The 22,866-nt window shown below is 39.6% G+C and overlaps 1 protein-coding gene across 6 annotated transcripts in view; it reads right to left on the bottom strand.

Annotated features, from left to right (window-relative positions):
- Positions 1-22,866, bottom strand: part of SMYD3 (SET and MYND domain containing 3) — a 669,850-nt gene that overhangs the window by 150,779 nt on the left and 496,205 nt on the right. Inside the window, exon 1 of one of the 6 annotated variants that reach the window (XM_070501461.1) lies at positions 20,866-21,016. The exons of the other annotated variants lie outside the window; for them this stretch is intronic. The gene's annotated coding sequence lies outside the window, so the exon portion shown is untranslated. Of the gene's footprint in view, positions 1-20,865; positions 21,017-22,866 lie in introns of those variants that run through there. 6 annotated transcript variants of the gene reach the window in all.

Genomic DNA, 22,866 nt, shown 5'->3' with positions numbered 1-22,866 from the left:
CACAGGAAGTCATTCAGTCCTGCCACAGCATTTAATAGGCACATGGAACCCTGCACTGAGTACACAGTCTTATACCCTAGGAGGAACGGGGCAAAAGAAGTAAAAGATGTAATCACTGTGCTCAAGGAACTTAACACTTATGGAAGGCCACACAGAATCTGGAAAGAGCACTGGACTCAGAACTAAAAAACCTAGATCCTGGCCACACGTCACTGCCTCAGGCAGGTGTTGAGGATAGAGAAGGGAAGAAAAAAAGCAAAACTCCTGCCTTCATGGAGCTTAAATTCTAGTGGGGAAGACAGACAAAAACAATGACAGAAAAATGTCACATGTAGATAAATGCTAAGTAAGAAATACGGTAAAGTAAAGGGACAGAGGAACAAGTCCTCAGAAAAGTTCTTTAGGATGAGAGGACATTTAAGCAGAGACCTGAAGGAACTGTGGGAGTGAACACGTGCATGTCTAGGTGATGAAGGTTCATGTCAGGAGAAAGAGCAAGTGCAAAGGCCCAGAGGTGGGAATATTCCTGGGCAAAGAGTAACAGCAAGAAGGATGGTGTAGCCAAAGCAGGTAAAAAGAGGGCTAAGAAATGAGATCAGAGAGATCATATAGGGACTTACAGCCATGTCTGGATTTTATTCTGAACGAGACAAAGTCACTGGGTTGCTTCTGAGCCCAGGAGTGAATGGATCTGACTTCTGTTGTGAAAGGATCACTCTGGCTGTTGGTTAAAGAATGGGCTATAGAAAGATAAGGGTGGAAGTAGACGAAATGGTCAGAGCCCAGGCAAGACATGATGGTGGCCTGGATGTTGGTAGCAGTGGACATGGGGAGAAGTGGGTGGTACTGCCAACAGGATTTACTGATGGACTGCTTATGGACAATGAAGAGAGTCAAGGATAACGCTCGAGTTTTGGGCCTGAACAAGAAGACGATTATAGTTGCCATTTATTAATTAAGATGAGAAAGACTGTAAAAGGAACAGGTTTGGCTGCAGGGAGGTGGGTGGAAGTCTGGTTCTGTTTTAGCTATGTTACATTTGAAACGGCCTATTAGACATCCAAGGAGAGACTAAGAATGAGCAATCAGAGTTCAGGGGAGCAGTTAGGGCTGGAGATAAAAATTTAAGACAAAACAGAGCAAAGCTCATGACAAAGAAAGTAGAAGAAGCCACTACAGATTTCAGATGAACCAGTGACTACAAATGGATGCTGATTTGTTATTATGAAGTTTCTGTAAAGGAAAAAGCAGCGACAATGAGTTTCTCTAAATCAGGTTTGTATGAAAGAACATAAAGTATGAAAAAGTGTTCAGTCCTTTGAGACTCTTCCAATGTTCCAAAGGGCTCTTACATGAAATCCAGTGCAACTTATCACGATTTGGAATTCTTCCTCTAAAAGTCTGATAAAACTGCAGTTCCAAATCAGGAAATACACTGGCGCACATACACATACTTGAAGCACAGACTAGTTACATTGCTTTAGGGGCGTCTGTTTCATATTAAGTTGCAACAGTGTACTGCCTATACATATTCATGTATAAAATGGATGGCAAAAATACAGGACAAAAGATCTTGTGTTTTCTTTTTGAAACTTTAAACATTTTTAAACGGGTATGAATTTTTTTGGGGGGGGACATATATTTTAACACATATTTTTAAAGTGTCATCAGGACTTTCCCTGAAGCCATCCACAAATGAAAAACCAGGTCAAACAGATCTAATTTACTAACTTTTGAATCAAACCAAAATTTAAAATGTTTTTCTCAACCATGAAGCAAATAAAGGGTTTTCCAAAATAGGTTTATTCTGGTGGAACTTTTAAAAAGGAAGTGCTAACAAAGGGAAAGGTCACCTTGGCTATCTCTTCCTCCAGGAAACTTTTCCTGATCCTTAGAGGCAGCTAAATTTACTTACCTCTTCAGCAGCACTCACCACACTAGATCACTAAATATTTACCCATTTACTCGACACCACATACATACAACCAGACTGTAAACCACTCGGAGGGCAGTGACAGTGTTTCTTTACCACTGTATGCCTGTGCCTGGCACAATGTTGGCCTGGCATACGGAAGACACTAATAAACTCTTTTCCTATAGATGGATGGTTGCATGGGTGTGATCCTCACCGTCCTGAGAGGGTCACTATCTAGAATAGGGTCAGAGAAGATGCCGGAAACAAATGATAGGTACCCTGTAAGTGTGATAGAGGAGAGATGGATGTAGTTCTGTGCCATGAAAAGGAGTGAGCAGAAGTTAATCTTCCGTCTCTATTGTCCTTAGGCATCCAGTCTCTCTACGTCCCTGCTCATATCTCTTTGTCCCTTCTTTCTCTCCGCTCTAGTTCTTTCGTTTCATCCTCTTCTCCATTAGTCTAATGGATGGAACGACAGTCTTATCCATCAGAAGAGCACAAGGACTTGTTCTGATTCTCTGCTTATAATGCCAGGTGCCTAATACACTGGGCAAAAAAAATATTTGCAGAATAAATGAATGAATGAATGAATGATAGCCCTCACATCCTTCCCTTTCACTTCTCTTGCATCTTTTCCTTTAATTCTTTACTTTCCTCCCTTCTTTTCCTTTTCCTGTTTTCACTATTATCAATCTGTCACCCTCATCTCGCATTCTGCCCTACTCCAGAATGTAAATAAGATGTTTTAAAGTTTTACTTAAACTCCAGACAAGTTCCTCATCTGCACTATTCTAAGGTGTTATGTGCTAGTTCCTGAGCTAGTGAATAAAAAGTTTAACTTTTTGCCTACTCCCAACTTTCATTAAAAATACTGGTTCCATTCAGCACTATCTGAATTGAGGAAAACGTTAGGGGAAATATTTTTGACATATATAACTGATAGCAATGGTGGATATGAGATAGCTCTCAGGGTTTTTCTTTTTTAAATGAAAGAATAGGTATACAATATCTCCATATGTGCTCAAGTGAAAATTTGAAAGGAATTGCTCTTTATACCAAGAAGTAAAAGAATGGAAATAAACCCCAAGATAAAAGTTTAAACATTTTAAAAGTATTATCTTTGTATAAGCAGTTTTCTTAGGAAACTACATAGGTAAACAATTAATGAATAAATACTTCACACAAAGACACATTCAGAAAAGCATATTAATGACACTGTTTCAATTAAAAAGCAATTAGGTTAAAAAATTCTTTCTAAAACTAAGCTTGAGTATTACTTTAAAAATATTTCCCAGGGCCGGCCATGTGGCTGAGTGGTTGAGTTCGTGCGCTCCACTTTGGTGGCCCAGGGTTTTGCTGGTTCGGATCCTGGGCAGACATGGCACCGCTCATCAGGCCATCCTGAGGAGGCATCCCACATAACACAACCAGAGGCACTCACAACTAGGATATACAACTATGTACTGGCGGGCTTTGGGGAGAAGAAGGGGAAAAAAAAGATTGGCAACAGATGTTAGCACAGGTGCCAATCTTTAAAAAAAAAAAAAACAATGTTTCCCATGACACGAAATTAGAAAGAACATTAAATTACTTTATAATTATTGAATAAAAAATTGTTTACTCTTCATAATTTTTCTTTTGAAATAATCAAAAGCCTTTATAACATTATAGCCTTTTTAGATGATAAAAATCTAGTGAGCTAGTACAAGTGGTCATTGAACCTCTATATTTTGTAAAAACAAGTACAGTGAAACTAAAATTATTTCATGAACCAAATTCTTACATCATCTGGTTCAGGTTCTAGGTCCAGAACCTGACATTTGTGTTCTGGGGTTAAAAATTCCCCTGTAGCAATGAATACCAAAACACAAAGTGAATACCTCAGAGACTTATGTTATATACGTATTTAAATTTCACATTTTTTTCCTCCTATTTTCTGAACTAGAAAATTTTTGTAGCAGCAGATAAATTAAGATATTAGAGACACAAGGGAAAATCACCAACATACCATTACCTTTTAATGGCAAAGTTGAAGGGCCATAAGAAAACTTACAACCCATTCAAAACAAAGCAATTCTACACCATAACTGAGCAGCCATCCACCTCCCAGCCCCCTCCCCGTAATTACTCACATCTGCAAAGAACTTAGTCTGTGTGCAAGTAGCTTTAGCTGGCTTCTGGCTTACTTTAAAGAACGCTTTCAATTTCAAGAAAATATAAATTTTAAAATATTTATACAAAAGGAAATTCAGTTTCTGAACACAAATATAAAGTAGTTTTAAGACTATCTGCATTTCTTTTACAATTTCTCTATTTAAAGCATAAGTAGAACATTAAGAACAGAAATTTTGACACAGAATTTATTAATTAGAGGAACTAAAGATAAATTGTCAAAATGGACTTACTGTATTTAGTTTTATTAAGCTCTGTGGACAGAAGGAAAGGAAGTAGGAAGAGCTGGCAGGTATGAAAACCAAAAACAGAGGTTTTCATACAAATTAGGTGCCCCTCCCTCGTCCTCCTAGAACTGATAATTCTCTAACCTGAGAAGCACAGTTAAGTATTTTAGTCAGGGTACAGTATTCTCCTTTCATAGAATATGACGTTTTATTAAATAAGAATTATTATTTCAGAATCTTCTCATAAACCCTAACAGATTTCAAACTTTACCTCTGATCTCTCCTGTCTGCATGGCAAATATTTATCTATCTTTCATGACTCAAATCAGGCCTTTCCTAAGGTCCCACTCCCTCCTTTGGCCACTCATTTACAATCTTTGCCTAGCCCTGAAAAGGATGGGTTTGCAATCTCCAAACCAGAAGAACAATGGGAGTGGACCAGGCCGGGAGGGAGGTCAGCTCGGGAGCGCAGAGGCAGCATTTATGAGAAAATCACAAATCTCAGGATTCACCAAAGTGTTTCCAGAAAGTTTACACGGTAAGGATGGTTATGGCATCTGTTTCCATTTCAATTTTTAAAAATCAATAAGTAAACAACTACTGCAATATATTTTCCCTGTGACAGGAAGTAGCTGGACAGCCTCCCCGTTCTGTCAGCCAGCAGGCTTTAAGGCGGTGAGGCAAACGACTGTGCTCATGACTCCTCACTGAGCTGCTGCTTTGTTCCACTGCTACTTTGCGGCAGTCTGACATTACACAGTTTTCCAATGTTTCTAGTCATACGTTATTTCATTTGCAGACCTAACGGACCACTGGTCAAAGACAGCAAGCAAGGATGTCAGGAAACAAGGAGAAATAGGAAGATGATAATCCCATAAATTTGACTGAAGGTGCTCCACATAATGACTTCATCTGGTTGAAATTCTTACACAGCACCTCAAGACATCTCTAGTATCTAAAAAAGGTTAGAAAGAAAACATATAATGAGTATAGAATCTTATTTTTAGTAAATGGCATGAAGACTATTAAAGTCTCCAGTGTGTTACTTGAAATGTGCTTGCACCTAGCCACCTAAAACCTTCTCTTATCTTCTCACTAAGAAACAGAACATGAAAATTATAAAAATCTAATCTAGCTGGTTTCTTAAAGAGTACACTATAAGAATGGTAAATATCAGGTCATGAAATCATGATGTTGCCTAAGACCCAAACCAAAAATATTCAGTTAAAAATGTAGGTGTTGACAAATAATGCTTTTTTTTGTACAAAACTAATTTAAAGCAAATTAAACCAAATACACCACTAGTTACATGAGAAAATTAAAAATTTGTTTTTATATGTTATGAATTTTTTTTTTAAGATTTTATTTTTCCTTTTTCTCCCCAAAGTCCGCCGGTATATAGTTATAAATATATTTTTTAGTTGTGGGTCCTTCTAGTTGTGGCATGTGGGATGCCGCCTCAGCATGGCTTGATGAGCGGTGCCATGTTCGCACCCAGGATCCGAACCGGCGAAACCCCAGGCCATCGAAGCAGAGTGTGTGAACTTAACCACTTGGCCACAGGGCCGGCCCCTTGTTATGAATATTTTTAAAGATTTTACAAATTTATTTTATAATGCAAGCCAAGCAAAAAAATAATCTTACTTAAGAAAACTCGATCACATCCCATATAACAATATACTTAGAAATCTGTCCTTCTACACCCTGGTACATTCAAGTACTGTTTCCTCAACTGCAACGGCGTCTGTCACATTTTGAGCTGGGTCACAAACTGTGCACACTTGATATACAAAATACTCAACAATCACTTGCCAAGGCTAAAATCAATATCAAGGCCAATATTGTAAATGAGGGGATAGCAACCGTAAAATTGTGCTTCCCATTTTACATCTTTCCCAAGGTCAAACTGCCACATGCTAGCACAGGAGGACTCCCAGAACCAAGGCCTTTCAGGTAACATGTTTGCTTTCTGAAACCTACCCACACTTCAATTTTTCTAAGGGCTTTACTCACAGCAAAACTCATTATATCTTAAACAACTGTCCTTCATAAGAGAAAACAAAACAGGAACGATATTCACCAATTTGTCTATTATGCTTTCCCTGAGGATATTACCTGCCATTTCACCTCCTTATAAGTCATCTGATGAAAAAAGTAGTTACTATAGATGTCTGTCAAATATGTATAAAAGTATAAAGCTCTGTAACATGATTTCCATTGTTTAACTTTCCTCCCACATCCTGAGGCTCAGAACTACTATAATATTCTTAAATAATTTATTACAGGATATTGTTGTAGGTTTCCATAGCTTTGCCATAAAAGTCTTTTCTGTTAAAAATTTCATTTAGTCATGCTCCTATCCAAAAAGTTTATTACCACAATGAACTCAACCTTCTCCCATAGATTACACTTAAAGATTCTTTTGTTCAGCTTCAATGTCTAAAAATGTTCTCTTACATGATAATCTAGTTTCATTATTCTCTTTCCAAGTAGTAGGTGCAAAAACCCACCCCCGAGCAGTGCCAGTATTCTTCAGTGTCATTTGTCTTAGTTCCAGTACTAAATTCCTACATGAAGCACGCTCGGTGGTGTGTATCACCTGACTGAGGCCGAACTGAATATAGCAGAGTGTGGCTCAAATCTTCTGTGTTTTTCCATCAAGTTAATGGAGAAAAGAAAACTACAGGAAAATGTTCTATGTGAAAGATAAAACTGAACACTAACCAACTGCTTAATGTAATCCCTAAATGAAAGATAAATTCAAGTGTGAGCAGAGATTACCTTCACTGTGTAGAAATTAAGGTGAATGAATATTCTCTCCAGGAGAGATTCTGGCAGGCAAGGGTTTGTCATACTGATCATATTTGACATCTCAGGGAGTGAAACCCCAGAAGCATATATTTCACACTGTAGCATGCGAAGTGTGCACAACTCCCTGACAAGCTCCACGGGCATGCACCAGGGTGTTTTGGGAACTATATGGGGAATGTTTCTGGCAGGCAGTGGCAGTAGAGGAGGGAGCACCTCAGTGGGTCAATCCTTCAGTGGTTGCCCATTCATACCCGATCCCTGGACACTGCCTGATGACCCACGTGGGCAGGAGTCGGGGAGGAAAGAAGACCAGTCAGACTGGGGAGAGTCACAACTACAATCACACACTCCAGAGGCTGCAAGAAATTAGCCTCTGAGGTGTGACGGTCCCTCTTGTGATCTCTCAAGGTGCACTCCCTTATTTTCAGAAATAGAGAAGGAAGTAAAAGAGAAAATAAATCATGGCTTTATTCCCACCCCCAGCCCTCCCCTCTCTCTAGAGGTAGCTCATAATCAGCCTTTCCTGGCTTCCTTGAGTCGCTCTTCCAGGCAGATACACAAAACACCGATGGGATTTCAATGCAAGCACACGATTTGATCCTTTGTCTTCTCTTCTGGTACCATTTTAAACTAATCACCAGAATGAATACATAAATGGTACTATCCCCAGCCTCTTTCCTGACCGGATTCCTGGGGTGGTGACTAGATAAAAGGCCAGCATGCTGCTCCTGAAACACTTCAGTAGTGATCTACAGAGATTTGCAAGGGAGGCCCCCGGCCCCATTCAGAGTTCATCAGAATGTGAAGAGGGGAGGGAATTTGGAAAAGCAGATCAAATATATCTTTTGTAAAGTACACTGCTGAAAGTAAAATCTGACAAACTCTTCTTGGCTAGGTAGTGAGACTCCTGAAGAAGAAAGCATTACAGAAGAAGAATGGGTTTGAAAGAAGATAGGTAAACCCTGGCTAGGGAGAGGGGCTGACTGCCGAGTGTGGATCTGGTCCTGACCAACTGCTCCAGTCTCTTCTCTGGTGCTTGCCCTCTCATGCTGTCCTCTGAATTTTCAAGCAGGGAGGGCCAGTCCCTCTGCCTAGAAAGTGCCCACATCCATCCTTCATCTACTCAACGCTCACTGATCCTTCGAGGCTCGGCTCAAAGGTCTTCCCTTGCCAGAGGCCTTCGGTTCGTCTGGCTGGGGGAGGGAGCCTCTTGGGCTTGAGCTCCTGCAGGACTTGCCCACATATCCACCCCCAAATACAGGAAAGTATATTACAGCTATTTCTTTGTATGTGAGCTCCAAGAAGGTAGAGATTCAATTTTATTCTTTTTCTCCCCCTGGCTCAGACTGATCTGACACACTGAGTATGCTCAAAAAATGTTTGCTGAAAGAATGAATATGTGCTGAGTATATTTAATATCAGTGACTTTGATAGCCTTTGTGACTTCTATACAGAACTGTTAATAAACCAAGGCAATCATCATTACGCAGCCAAGAAAAATGTTCTCTTAATGTCCTCTCTTTCCCCCTTTCTCTCTCTCCCTTTCCATTCCTTCCTATGGCAAAAACTGTAAGAAGGTGTGAGACAAGACCTGCCCTCAGTGACTCTGAGACTAGCAGGGGAAACAACCATATTAGCCCATAAATTATATGCAAACGGCACTTGTGCCCAGCAAGAGGGGTCGTTCGCTCAGCTGGGGCAGGTCAGGAAGGCTCCCTGAAGAGGGGTCACCAAAGGAGGTACCTGGAATCTAGAATCACAGGTATAACTCAGACTTCTACCCCTTACTTGACACAGTGAGAAAATGTCAACTTAATTATAAATTCTAAAAATTTTTTCCTCAGATTGAAGAAAACTGGCATAAATTTAATGCCTATACAGACCACTTTGACTTTCAAAAATTGAAGGTGGTGACATCTGATAACAACAGACATTAGAAAAGTAAACACTAAGAACTAAAAGGAATAGGGACACAGCAAGTGGAACAAAATACCCACCACATTTCTTCCATGGTTTCACAAAGACAAACCTCTCAAATATGCCATGTTCTCACTCCATGTCATTAAAAGCGGAGAGGAGAAAAAAAAGCATAGCAATATTAGAGATAGGACTGCCTAAAACACCACAATCTTTTCTCTGAAGAACCACAAAGGAGGAGGAAGGGTTGAGCGCAAGTGATGGCGGATCTGAAGCGGAGAGCTTTCCTCCACCACTTGCTGAGGCCACCCGAAAATTACACCACGAAACCTGCTGTTTTCCAACAAGGCAAGGCCCTCAGTAAAACCCAAATACAGTGCCTGAGAGAGGGCCATCTGACATTTCTCTGATGCTACATCTTGAAGCACTTCCCACGCATTGCCTCTTCCAGTTCTCCAGCTCCCTCACAAGGGGGCTGTTAGTACAGTGTCTTCACTTTAAGGATGAAGAAAGGAGGGCAAAGAGAAGTCAACACACTATCCTAAGGCTACATGTTCTCCTCTTCTCATACGTTAGCAAACTTTAGTTAGTCAAAATAGCCTTCATGGCAGAAAACTCGGTCCTGAAGGAACTATATACAGGACAAATTGGCAGAGGAGGTTAACTGAAAGGCAGTCAGAAATAGAGATTTATTCCCTCATTTATTCAGGACCTATTTTATACCAGGCACGGTGCTAGGAACTAGGAAGGAAGGAGGAAAACTGAATGTTGCCTAGGGATCCAAGTGAAGGAAGAATGTAAAAAATGCCACGTTTCTCTCTAATGCTGACAAATTTTAGCCTTCCTCAGCCAAAGATTATTTTCCTGACTATTGGCTATATTTCTTTGTAAGTGACTCTGTCAAAATACAAGTTGCAATGATGCAGGGTGGCACTCTAATCTGTCAGATCAATTTACAAACACACAAGTCGGCTGCTCTTCCAGGGCCCCGGGAGGCGCACTGGCCTCCCCACACTCCCTGATCATCCACACGAAGGATTGCTGGGGATTACTGAAGACCAGCTGGGAGACGTAAAGTAAAATGGATGGCCTTTGAATTTTCCACTTTCCCATTGTCTTACAGCAGCCAGCCACCATTAGCAAATTAGTGCCACAAAGAGAGGGATGTTCTCTCCCCAGTGCAGGTCGGAAAGATAAATCAGCTACAAAAGAGCAAGCGGCTACAAGAAGAAAGAAGAAAATGAAGCCTTGACACTTTGTCATGTGAATGTCACAGTATTTGCGGGCATTCATACATGGACTGATCAGAGAATGACTGAAAAGAACCCTTCCTTCCCACCCTGGCCCTCCTCTCATCTTCCCCCAAAATAAACCTGATTGTTTTCTCTTGTGTCACGAATGCCTTCCGCCTTCCCACCTGATCACATTTCAAAATATCAGGGAGTTAGTAGTTTTATGTGGGGTGAAATGTGCTAAATTATGTATGAATCTGCATTTCTACACTACTGCACAATTAGTTTTCATTAGGAAGAGCCCAGAAATAAAGGACCAGGGGCTGACCCTGTGGCCGAGTGGTTAAGTTCACGTGCTCCACTTCAGTGGCCCAGGATTTCGCTGGTTCGGATCCTGGGCATGGACATGGCGCTGCTTGTCAGGCCATGCTAGGGCGGCGTCACACATGGCACAACCAGAAGCACTCACAACTAGAATATACAACTATGTACTAGAGCGGCTTTGGGGAGAAGCAGAAGGGAAAAAAAAAAAAGAAGACTGGCAACAGATGTTAGCTCAGGTGCCAATCTTTGAAAAAAAAAAAAAGAAAGAAAGGACCAGAATTTACCAGAGAGCTACAAAACAGAAGAATTGTGAGGATTAAATGAGATAATACATGCAGGCCTCAGAATGGCTCCTGGCACATAGGTAGTTTAGTAAACAGCAGCAAGATCATTGTTATTACCATATTTCATCAACTATAAAATACACTCAATAAATAGTAAGAAGCACTATGATGTTTTGTACCACTAACATTAAGTAAAATCATCAACAATTAAACTATGTCAGGCTACCAGTTGTAAAACAGATTCCAATTTCAGAGATATAAAACTGAGAAAAAATATGCACCTTGGAATTAATGAAATACAATATCCTATCTATATCTCCAGGTTCCTGGAAGAATCTAAGTCCTGATCTACATAACTAGTATCTGAGTACAGGACATTTCTGTCACCACAGCCAGATTAGGTCTGGAGTTTCTGACCGCCCCTCTGTCTCTTAGAACCTCTTCCACTAAACAGGTTGGGGTGCTCTCCTTGAATTTTAGCATCACAACATTTACCACCACTTTCAATTCTTTGTTTTCATCATCCTCCAAATCAGTCACTGTAGAACAGACTATCTTAAGTCACTCAAAACCCCAAACACAACCCTGATATAAAGTTACACTGCTTGTGCCAAGTCAATGGTCTTGACAAACCTGACTACACTATGGAGGTGACTCAATGTACATAAGTTCTCAGCATCTTCTTTCAATACTGAGTTAAAGCAGTGCAATTTCCCTTGGAACATAATTTAAATTAGTTACTTGAAAATCCAAGTTCAGGGGTTTTTTTTCCACCTACCACATAGCTCTCCCTATCAAATGAAAGCACTTATGAGGTTAGTTCAGGGAGAGAAGCTGCGATGGATTTCAAAGTCATTCACCATTAACCTGACAAACTGTACAGCTAAGTATTGAATGCTCTGAAACCTCAGTTGGTTATTTTTCATTGAGAGCATTGGCGTTCAAGACTACTTAACATGTAAGTGAACTGAAGAAAGATATACAAAGACAGATACAGAAACTATACAGGAACTGAAGAAAAACAGGGGGGGGCACATTGTTCTGCATTACACTTATTACCCACAATGCCAAGGAGTGGATAATCTTAGACCAGCCCAGAGTCCTTGATCACCAAGAGCCCGTTGCAATCCTTGATTATACAAAGATCCGAGAGTGAATTATCCACTCAATGGTCACTTTATCATGATGCACACAGACTTCAAATATCTTTTTTAAAGTATTTTTTCATGACTTAGACAAATGCTAACTATTAGAAGTTGGATTATGCTGCCTCTAGTCTGACCATTAAAACTCCCCACTTCCTTTGCATTGTCCTTTTTAATGATCACTTTCAGCGTCGCCTCCGTGAAAAAGAAACAGCTGAACTTCCTGATCTGTGAGATTCAACGGCCACCCTACTGCTCACCACAACAAATAAAAGTCAAGTTTTCCTTTTCTTGGGTTATACACAAACTTGGTTATTTTTAATAAAAAATAAAATTCCAGATGATTCCTTCTTTCCCTCCAGCCTTATTTGCACATACTCTCTCATTTTCCCCCAACATCTAAATGCAAAACAGAACATATTCACTAAAGAAATCAGAGTTTGATAATTAAAGTGAGCATACTGAATTTGCATATGTGAGGTTCCAACTTTGAATTCAGACACAATGAATAGCCTAACAGTCCAAATGAGAATTAATCTGCTATTTCTGAGGAAAAAATTAGTAAGTTATCAATGGCAGGAAAATAAACGCTGGTTTCAAAGAAAATAACACAGAAATACCCCTAAGGACAGATTATTATTGTAAAGCCTGTTTGAAGGGGAAAAACAAACCAAAGCATTATCAATAAAAGATAAGTCTAAAAAACTGAAATGCAAGGATCACTTTGGGAAATGGAGCAAAAATGAAATAGAAGGAAACAAGGCATGAAAAAAAGAGGACTAAGGGAACAATGAATTGACAACAGAAATGTTACAAAGACCCACAGGCAAGAGAGGTGTGAGAATTACTGATTGTCAGTATGTATTTGGATTGTCATGAAGAAAAAGGAAAGATTGACAAGAACAGAAGAAAAGATACAATGATTTTACATGGCTGCCTGATGATAGTTTCATCCAATAAATCAGAAAGCTGATCTTCAGAAGCAAATGAAGAGGCAGCTTATAGGTAAAAGGAGAGAGTACCAGATGATGGGCACCACTGTTACCATTGTTCTAATCAAACAAACTTGAGATCCTAACTCCCCGGATGCTCCAGTTAAGGACCAGTGACAGGTATCCCCCTGCTCCCAGCATAGCTAGCATTCTGTGCAAAAGACACAGTGAAAGTCCATATGCGCTAACAATGTGGTGTTTATAGTGTGGACACACCAGGCTTTTACTAACCTAAAGGCAGATACGGCATTAGCTAAGCACTGCAGGGTTGTAAAAATCCTTCCTAAAGTGATAAGCCTGAACTCCCCAAACGTCCTCAACTGCATATAGAGAGTTGTGTCCCAACAACAGCCTTTGAACATATCCAAGCAACTTCCCTTGCACGGGGGCTCGTGCATACCTACGTGCGATATCAAGGTGAAGACGAAATATCTCTAGCTTTAGTAAGACACTAGATTCTTAAAAGAAAGGTAGTTATCAGATAAAGCAGGTAGCAATTAGAGGCTGAGCAGGAGGCTGTAAGAATCTACAACAAAGGGGCTTTGTAGGCATGTAATCATGAAATCCCCAAAACATCCCAGAAAGTGATAAAAATAAACACCTTTGGGTAAAGTGTTATTTCCCCAAAGAGGAATTCAAGATAGTTAGACCTCTTTGGTCATAATATAAATTATTATCACTTTATCAGGAGAAAGAAAGAAAACAAGATGAGAGTCTCTTTCTTTTTCTTCCATATTTACATTTACTACATTGGGAAACTTGTCTGCACATTGATATACTGGACTCCAACTATATGAAATCTTTAAATTAACTAAAAATATTTTTCAAGATGTTACTGTGAAGAGAGCAGGTAGGGAAAGCAAATCTCAAGAAAACGAACTTACAAGGAGGGTTCAGTTTTAAAAAATGAACAGCAGTAGTAACAAAATCCCTCCTTATACTTTCCAAAGTATATGCTGTGATTAGCCTTCTGCCTGTTCTTCAACCGCAGTGCCACACATCACAAATGAAGCTAGAAGTTCAACACCAAGTAAGATTAAAAGGTGTTAGTAAATTGTACCTAATAAAGCACAATAGAACTTCAGAAAGATTTTCAACAACGATTTTTGTTGAAATAAAAAAAGGATTTTCTGTTTAACTTCTTTTGAACACAGTAATCCTTTTTATCTTAAATAATTGAAAATAAAATAGCTAAAGGATGTGATACTTTTAAGCAAAAAGAAACTAACACATAGTATATATCAGGGAACTTTACATGTTAACTCACTGATGTAATTAAATTATACGTAGGTGGTCAATGTCCTGAGGGATCAATATTCTAACTAGGAAAAGTATATTTCTCCTGAGTATTTACATCATTTGCCCTGGTATAAATACTTGTAGTGGTCAAATATTGCTAATCTTTCCCAGACAAGTGTTTTAAACATGCTAGCTAAAATGCAGTTGGGAGCTCCTTTCCTGAGTTAACATGGCAATTACATAAATCAAGGTTGCAGATCAAAATGAGACAGATACAGGAGTCAGTGTAGAACCAAGGCAAAAAGACAAGATAGAGAAAGTGGTGGATCACTCCAAATTCAATTACCAATCAGGTCATATCTTTGTGTCACCTCCCACATTCATCCCTTTCCTGTCATCTCCACTGTTGTTACCTGTCGTGGGCCTTCATGATCTCTTGCTTCTCTTCAAGGTAGGCTCTTTGCCTCTCCTGCCTCCCTCCCTCCGTCTTTTTCCAATCAATTCTTTAAACTGCCACCAGATAAAGAGAAATATGACATCCACCCAGTGGTTAAAGAATAAAGACAAGATTCTTTAGCACGACATTAAAGGCCCTCCATAATCTACCCTCATCTTACCTTCCCACGACACCCAATACTCAGTGTCTGTTTTAATTATACCGGCCTCTTTGTCATGCCTCAGTCATGTCCTGTACTCATGTGGTTTTGCATCTTTGTCCATAGGTTTCCTCTTTAAAAAAATACTTTGATCACTGTCTATGTTGCTCATAATTTTATTCATTCTTCATGATCCAGCTTAAATAGCACCTCCTTCAAGAAGCTTTCCTATGTCCTATTAATTTTATTTCTCTATACTCTCATAGCATTTTATTCATATATTAGCTATAGCATTTACTATATTCTACTTTGAATTGAAGCTAATTATGTAAAAATCCATCTCTACCACGAGACTGTAAGCAACTCAACACCAGGAGTCACATCCCTTGAACCCTTTATGGCATTTATTTGCTTATATGGCTTTTCTTTTTCAACAAACCATAAATTCCTTGAGGTCATGATCCACATCTTTTAAAAATATTTTAAATGAAAAATTAAATATATATTTATAATAAAAATATAACATTTAATTTAAATAGATTATACAGGACTATATAAATATATCATACATGATAATATTTATAATGTACGTCAAGGTTCTATTTATCTACCACCCACTGAATACACAGAAATTACCCATACCTTCAAGTATTGGTAGAACAGTACAATATTCTTTGGCTTCCCCTCATCTCATTGCCTCTCCATCTTCCAGAGGTAATCACTATCTTAATCTTGTGTTTCTTAATCCCTTGTTTTTATAATAGTCTTATCCCATATGCATGTATCCCTAAACAACATATTGTTTAGTTTTGCATGCTTTTGGTTTCTTATAAACAGAATCATATTGCATTTATTATTATGTAACTTGTTTGTGTTTGTTTTTGGTTTTTGGCTGAACATTATGTTCCTAGGATTCACATATGTTGATTCATGTAGCTATACTTCATTCATTTTCACTACCTAAAAGAGCCTCTTGCAAATGAACTCGGCAGGGCACATGAGAAGACCGTCCATAGTAAAATTGTTTGTAAATGCAAAAAACTGCAAATGACCTATATCTTCATTATCAGAATGCTAGATAAATAAATCACAATATTTTCTATACTTGCACCTACTAATGTGTCTGGCACATAGTAAGCCCTCCATAAATATTTTTTTGAATAGATAAATGGCCTTGAGGAAAAAATATAATTGATTCATCATGGCCTCCTCTGAGCCCAACACATACTCAGATGCTCAGTAAACATCTGAGCCATTCATCCACCAAACCATGCTAGCCCCAAGGCTAGCAGTGGACAGACATTCAGATAAACTGGCAGCTCTGATCATGTGAGCTGAGACAAGTGAGAGAACAAAATGGGAACTGTGATGTGGAAGTACCTATGATAAGCAGGCAGACAGAGCGCTATTTTTTTTTTAATTTTATTTTATTCCTTTTTCTCCCCAAAGCCCCCCAGTACATAGTTGTATATTCTTCGTTGTGGGTCCTTCTAGTTGTGGTATGCGGGATGCTGCCTCAGCGTGGTTTGATGAGCAGTGCCATGTCCGCGCCCAGGATTCGAACCAACGAAACACTGGGCTGCCCGCAGCGGAGCGCGCGAACTTAACCACTCGGCCACGGGGCCAGCCCCCAGAGCGTTATTTTTGAAGGCGTTAATTCTACCTGCTTACCTTTGAGTCCCTACGAACCACAATATCCCTCTCTCTCCCTGCCGCCCCGCCTTTTATCTTCTCTGCTACTCCTCTCTTCTGGATATGAGTCTCCTCTGGTACACCTGGGATTTAGGGATGGTGGCAAGAACTGACTTCTTGATTTTCCTTCTCTGCCCACCCATCTCAAGCTCTAACTTAGTCCAACGATAATTACATTTTGGGGGGCAATGATTTGTCACCATTTGAACACTGCATACCTGTTTTAAGGCAGTTGAGCTACCCTGGTTATTGCCTTTTTAACATGTTTGATGTCAGCTTCAGCAGAATCAACTCCCTAGAAAAACGATCACCATCCTGGCATGCTATTAGTCTATTTTTCATTTTACTGAAATAGAAACTAATCCTCAGGAAAACACTGTCACTGAAGATGCAGGGGAAGACAAATTACACTAAGCCAAACAAATATGTGTTTATCTACAGCACTAGCCAATTATTTTCAAAAGAATTGGTATAGACAATAATGAAAAGGAATTAAATGCAAAGGTAAAGAAAACACTGTCAACAACAGCAAGATTTTCCACGAAATTGAGTATTATTTTGTCTATTATCACAGAAGTTCATCTCACTTTGACTTGACTTCATCATTTTACCATGGTCATAATTTAGACCTGTTAAAAAAAAAAAGGAAGGAAGGAGAGAAGGCAGGAAAAAGCCATTATTCTGACACCATAGACATAACAGACACACAGATAAAGATATCATCCTTTTCTTCATTTCTGTCTCTATAATTAAATCTTCCTCCTTTCCCTTTCTCATCACTCCACTAGACTCATTTCCTCTTCCACATTTCTCTTGCCTCTCCTGGTAAAGACACTTGGAAGGGATTAAAGAGTAGCCAGTGTTCATTCTTTAACTTCAACTTTTCCCTGGACATGTCTTTTCCATTCTAATCTGAGCTACCATTTCACTGAAAATAATTCAACTCTTTCCTTCACAATTCTGGATCTTTCCTAGGGTTGCTATATCTTATATGCGCTTTAGCTAATGCACACCCTCTGCTCCAGATATATTACCACTATATTTGAGTAGGCTCAAAATCCTTCTTCAAACAAAATATATCTGTCATATCAATACTGTCTCCTCTTCATACTTCAACAAAATCCAGTAGCTTCCCTGACCTTTATCTGTCCTTCTCTTCCACAGATGGTCAGCATCTAACTCTCTTAGTTAGCCTGCTAAAAGCAGGATATCTGGCAAAGTTATAACTTACCTTCCTAATTACTTTCTCTCTCAAGTCTTAGGAAGTAATGAGGGAAATCTTTATTTGGACTTAATTTCACTCCAAAATGTAGAATTGTGTGGTTAGGTAAAAATGACAGGATCCTTGCAAGAAAATTCCAGTTCTAATGTTAGAGTTCATAACAGCCAAGGTAGACATTCTGCCTGTAATTATTACAGAAACTTTAGGAAAAGAAGAGAAACCAACATTTTTTAATAGCTGCAGTGAGCCAGGTATACTATATGAGGTGCCTTCACGCCTTCTTTTATCTCCACAGAAGTTGGGAGAAGTTACTATTACACTCATTTACAGATGAGGAGACTAAGGCACAGAGAGGCCTAGCAATGGCGTCAGAATTTGAATCCAGGTTTTTCTGATTCTCATGCTCCAAAGCAGGACAAGTTAAATTTGAAGGCATCTTAAGAGGGATGGAGATGAAGGCCATGAACTGCTATTCTGACAGCACAACCACACAGGATGCAGACTGCTCCTCAAGTAAGGCCCTTCACAGTCTGGCTTCTGCCTTCCTTCCTCACCTCCTCTCCTTGCGCCTGCCGTAAGTCTCCCTTACTCCAGCCACACACGACATCGCACTGTCCCCTCAAGCACTGCGCTGATGGATGATTTTGTGCCTCTCCATAGGCTCTTTCCTTTGTCTGAAATGCCCTTTCACCTAGCTTCATCTATCCTCTACTCCAAAATTCAGCTCCAGGAATTTTGCTCAAGCTTTTTCTTCCCTTCCAGTCTGATTGAGATGCTCCTCCTCCAAAGCAAAGTACATAGCCCTCCATAGTACTTACCCCACTGGACCATAATTGCTTTCACTTATCCGTTTCTGCTATTAAGCTATAAAGCTACTCTTGAAGGGGAGGTACATTTTATTTTATTTTAAAAAACTTTTTAATTATTTTTCCTTCTTCTCCCCAAAGCCCCCCAATACATAGCTGTGTATTTTAGTTGCAGATCCTTCTAGTTGTGGCATGTGGGACACCACCTCAACATGGCCTGATGAGCAGTGCCATGTCCACAACCAGGATGCGAAGCGGTGAAACCCTGGGCCGCCAAAGTGAAGCGTGCAAACTTAACCACTCAGCCACGGAGCCAGCCCCACATTTTATTTTTTACTTCACTTTGTATCTCTAGCACATAGTGACTGATATATCAAGGAAGAAAACAGGTGGAAGAATGGCCAGAAATCTTAGGTTAGTATATCTTGGATCCTGATAAAGTCTTTAAAACTGGAACAATCTATCTCATGAACCAGTGTGTCAGCAGAAGCTAGATAATAACCCATCAGGAGTGGTAAAGAACTTCTCACACTGAGTGAGGAGTGGTACTGGATGCACTAAAATGTCCATTCCAGCTCTGACGGTCTATGGTACCAGACTGCTCCTGATCAAAGTCTTCGGATGAAAATGAGCCAACATCTCAGGAGCTAGTATGGTACAATAATAAGAACACAGATATAGACGTCAGAAATCAGGGTTCTAGTCTTGATTTCGTTGTGTGACTTTAGGGAGGTAGGTCATTTCATCTCGGTTTCCCTAGCTATAAAATCAAAGGTGAAAAGACAGCTGGGTAGAGGTGACCAACTGGATGCCCTCTAAAAGGTCTTACTACTCTTTGGCTCTAAGAAAAGTTTCCTGTTTGTCTTCCCATCATTTATTCTGTTCTTATATGACACACCAATGCCTCAAGTCCTCTGCCCATCCATCTTGCACCAATGTTTTCTTCTCTGTCTCATGGCTCCTTTCTCTAAACAATAAGGTATAATATGCACAGAAAAAAAATGAGTAAAATCTACATATTTTATTTGAGCACACTGGACAGGATAACTTTTGGGGAAAAAATTAACAAAACAAATAAATGCAGGTAAAATCCGAAACCAAAGGGAAATTGGTTAATTGATTAAATTACCAAATTTAATCATGTGTGCTATAAGAGACACTTAGTATTCACGGATTTAACATTTGGATATTTGCCTATGCTTGACGCTGAAGGTACGTGATATGTAATCATGTAATTTTATTGAGAAAGGTATGTGACCGTTGTTGAACCTTGCCATAAGGTTGACGCCTACAGAAAAAGGTCAATTAACTAATGACTATGATTCATAGGCTTTGTTATTCTTGGCTCTTTGTAATGAAAGCAGAAACCTGGGTAAAGTGGCAAAAATCATTTTTCTGCCTGAAAATGATCCTGACATGAAGATTAACTGATAATGTTGGTGATAGAATTGAATTGGTCTAAAGAATAGCCAGAAATTAGCTTTATAAATTATTTTAATCCTGAATTTATAGAATCATTATGTATCTGGATTACTTAACTTTTTCAATTATACTTCATATTTTTCAGGGAAAGAAAAAGAGAGAATTATATGTTATATGCCATTTTTACATTTGGAAATTCTTCACTGTCTAGGGACATATTCCACATGAATGCCAAAGACCTCCTGTGTGGTATTTAGCCCCTTACAATGGCAATACTGAAAAAAAGAAAATCTAACTCCATTTCCCCTCAAAATCAACTCAGTTTGTTGAAATTCTACCAGATGTCTTTGAAAATTACTGAGGGAAGGCACAGTTAGATAAGGTTTAAATGTTTGTAGGTATCTGAAAAGAATTGAAGGTAATCACAAAGTGGGGTTCATTATCTACTCTTAATTCTCTCTCAGGCACGACAACAAAGAAGTTTCTCTTGTACCCTCTCAGAAGAACTGCACATGCTCATTTCTTCTGATATAAACTGGGTCAACCCTGATTTCTAGGAACAAAATTTTCAACCAAGCAATTTTCTGAAGTTTTCCACTTTCCCCACATCAGATGGCTAAGAGAAGATATCTGGGTTATAACTTCATTTTTAAGGGGAATGAGTCTTGAGAGAATGCATTTTATCTTGTCAGCATTTTGGATCTAAATTTCCTTCTCACTCTTTCTCCCTAAAGTATCAGCTTGCATAAGACGCAAAGTAAGACACACAGCTGCAAGCGTTCAAGATGGCTAGGGAAGGAAAAGCAGACAAGTCACTAATTAGCTCTCTAAATGGACCCACAGACATAGGAATCACCAATCTCTCCTACCTGATATTTCTGGAAGAGTTTATGTCAGTAATGGAAAGTTTAAATGCTCTCATATAATTCGCAATGTTTTCCACTCCAGCTCCGAACAATGTCCTGCATGTTGAGGCCCATGGCCTACGGCAGTGGTTCTCCCACTGTGCTCCTAGGAACCCTTGGAGCCAAGGAGAGAGAAGAGGTATCACTAGGAGAGGTCTCATGTCTCCTATACTCATTTTCCTATAAACAGTACTTATGATGAGAATGTAAGCACCATGAAAGCAAGGATTTCCCACTGTTCGCTGACATAACCCCAGGCTGAAAACAAGACCTAGAATATGGCGAGGTTCTTGATAAGAACTTTTTGAATGAACAAATGAAAGAATGGATGAATCGTATGTTTACTATAGCTGGGCACTGTTCTAGGTGGTCTTCACAGCAAGCCTCTGAGGTAGGAACAACGGCCGTCTGCACTTTACAGATGAGGACCCAGGTGGCCTGGCTTCAGAGTGTCACTTCTGAATACTACATCACACTACACAGCCTCTCACATGGGCCAGCAGGTTTTTTTCATCTGCTTTATATAGGAGACTTCTCAGCACTTGACTAAAGAAAGGGTTTGTGGTAGAGAAAAAATATTTTCAAATACCACTGACCTCATGGGTGGATCCAAAGGCTGCAAGTAACAAATCTCACCTCTTGCTGTTTGTACCACTACCCTCGGGGCTTTAAGCAAGTGGCTTAATTCCTCTTCACGTCACTTTATCACTTATCTTGCTATATATGAAATGATCGGAGAATTCTGATGTTGACTGAAATACAATTTTTCTAACATTGATTCCAGAACTGTGAAAAGAGGGGAAGGACGAGGTGATCACTACCCTCCTTCTAAAGTTCAATGCGTCTGTGATTGAAGACCTGTGCAGGGCTGTCCACATGGTATGTTTTATTCCTTTCCAACTGAACAAGCCATATGGCTTTCGGTTGCCAGTCAGCCTGGCCAAGATCCTATCAACATGTCAACCAGATGAGATGGTAGGGAAGGAGAAACAGAACCCTGCACATTGGTTGTGCTGAACAGTAAAGAGAAAACAAGGATACAAAATCTTGGGCCAAGGTTTGACCTCAGCAGCTGCAAATTCAATCATCTCTCTGTTTCACTATGTTTCTAGAAACATCCATAGAAGAAAAATCACAGTAGCCCTTAATACATGATAATGCCTCTCATGGGCTTACTTCTGGTATATTTTAAATATGTGACAAAACCCAAAGAGCTACAGTTTTAGATATTGCCAGAAATTGAGATTTTACTTGAACTATAAAAGAGTCAAGGGGAGTTTATCGAGTAAGACAGAAGGTCCTTCTTTATAGTTCTTATAAAACTAGAAATCATTGGATTGCCAAGCAGTTTCTGCTGCTGGCATTGTATTCAGGAAAATAAAAATGCCCAATGCCCTGTTTTAAAAATAGGATGAGACTTCTGGATTCTGGTAAAGCACGTAACGAGCTTAGAAGTCACTATTCCATCCTAACAAGTAAAAAGCTGCACAATCTGAGAAAGCAACAATCCTTCTTAGACTCATCAGAGAAGTGAGGTCACAGAGTAGACTGCTGCCCTAAACTGGAGAGATGGATTAGAGATAATCACAACATACAGGAGTAGAAACCCACAAGCAGAAACCTCTGCAGGAACCAGTGCTGGGGTAGGAAGGCCTGAACTGTAACTGACGAACTGCTGGAGACTCAGTGTGGTCAAGTCAGGGTTAAAAACTCCAGGGGGATCCACTCATAAGGGGACTCCCCACTTTCATGAGTTTTACCTGCAAGAGCTCTACCAGACCCTCACAGTGAATATTGGAGAAAGATCCTCTCATGCTTCTGGCAGAGGGAGGGGAAAAAGGAACCATCTTGAAAAATGCCACAGAATTCTGTTCTTTTTTACAAGACTTCGCCTCAGGACAAACTATTGTACCAGAGCCTATCCTGCTGGGGTTTTATCAGAGTGTAGCTGACTCAGGTAAAGGG

This window comes from Equus asinus, chromosome 30 (genome assembly GCF_041296235.1).
Source record: "Equus asinus isolate D_3611 breed Donkey chromosome 30, EquAss-T2T_v2, whole genome shotgun sequence".
NCBI lineage: Eukaryota > Metazoa > Chordata > Mammalia > Perissodactyla > Equidae > Equus > Equus asinus.
This window is presented reverse-complemented; position numbering and strand designations above follow the sequence as displayed.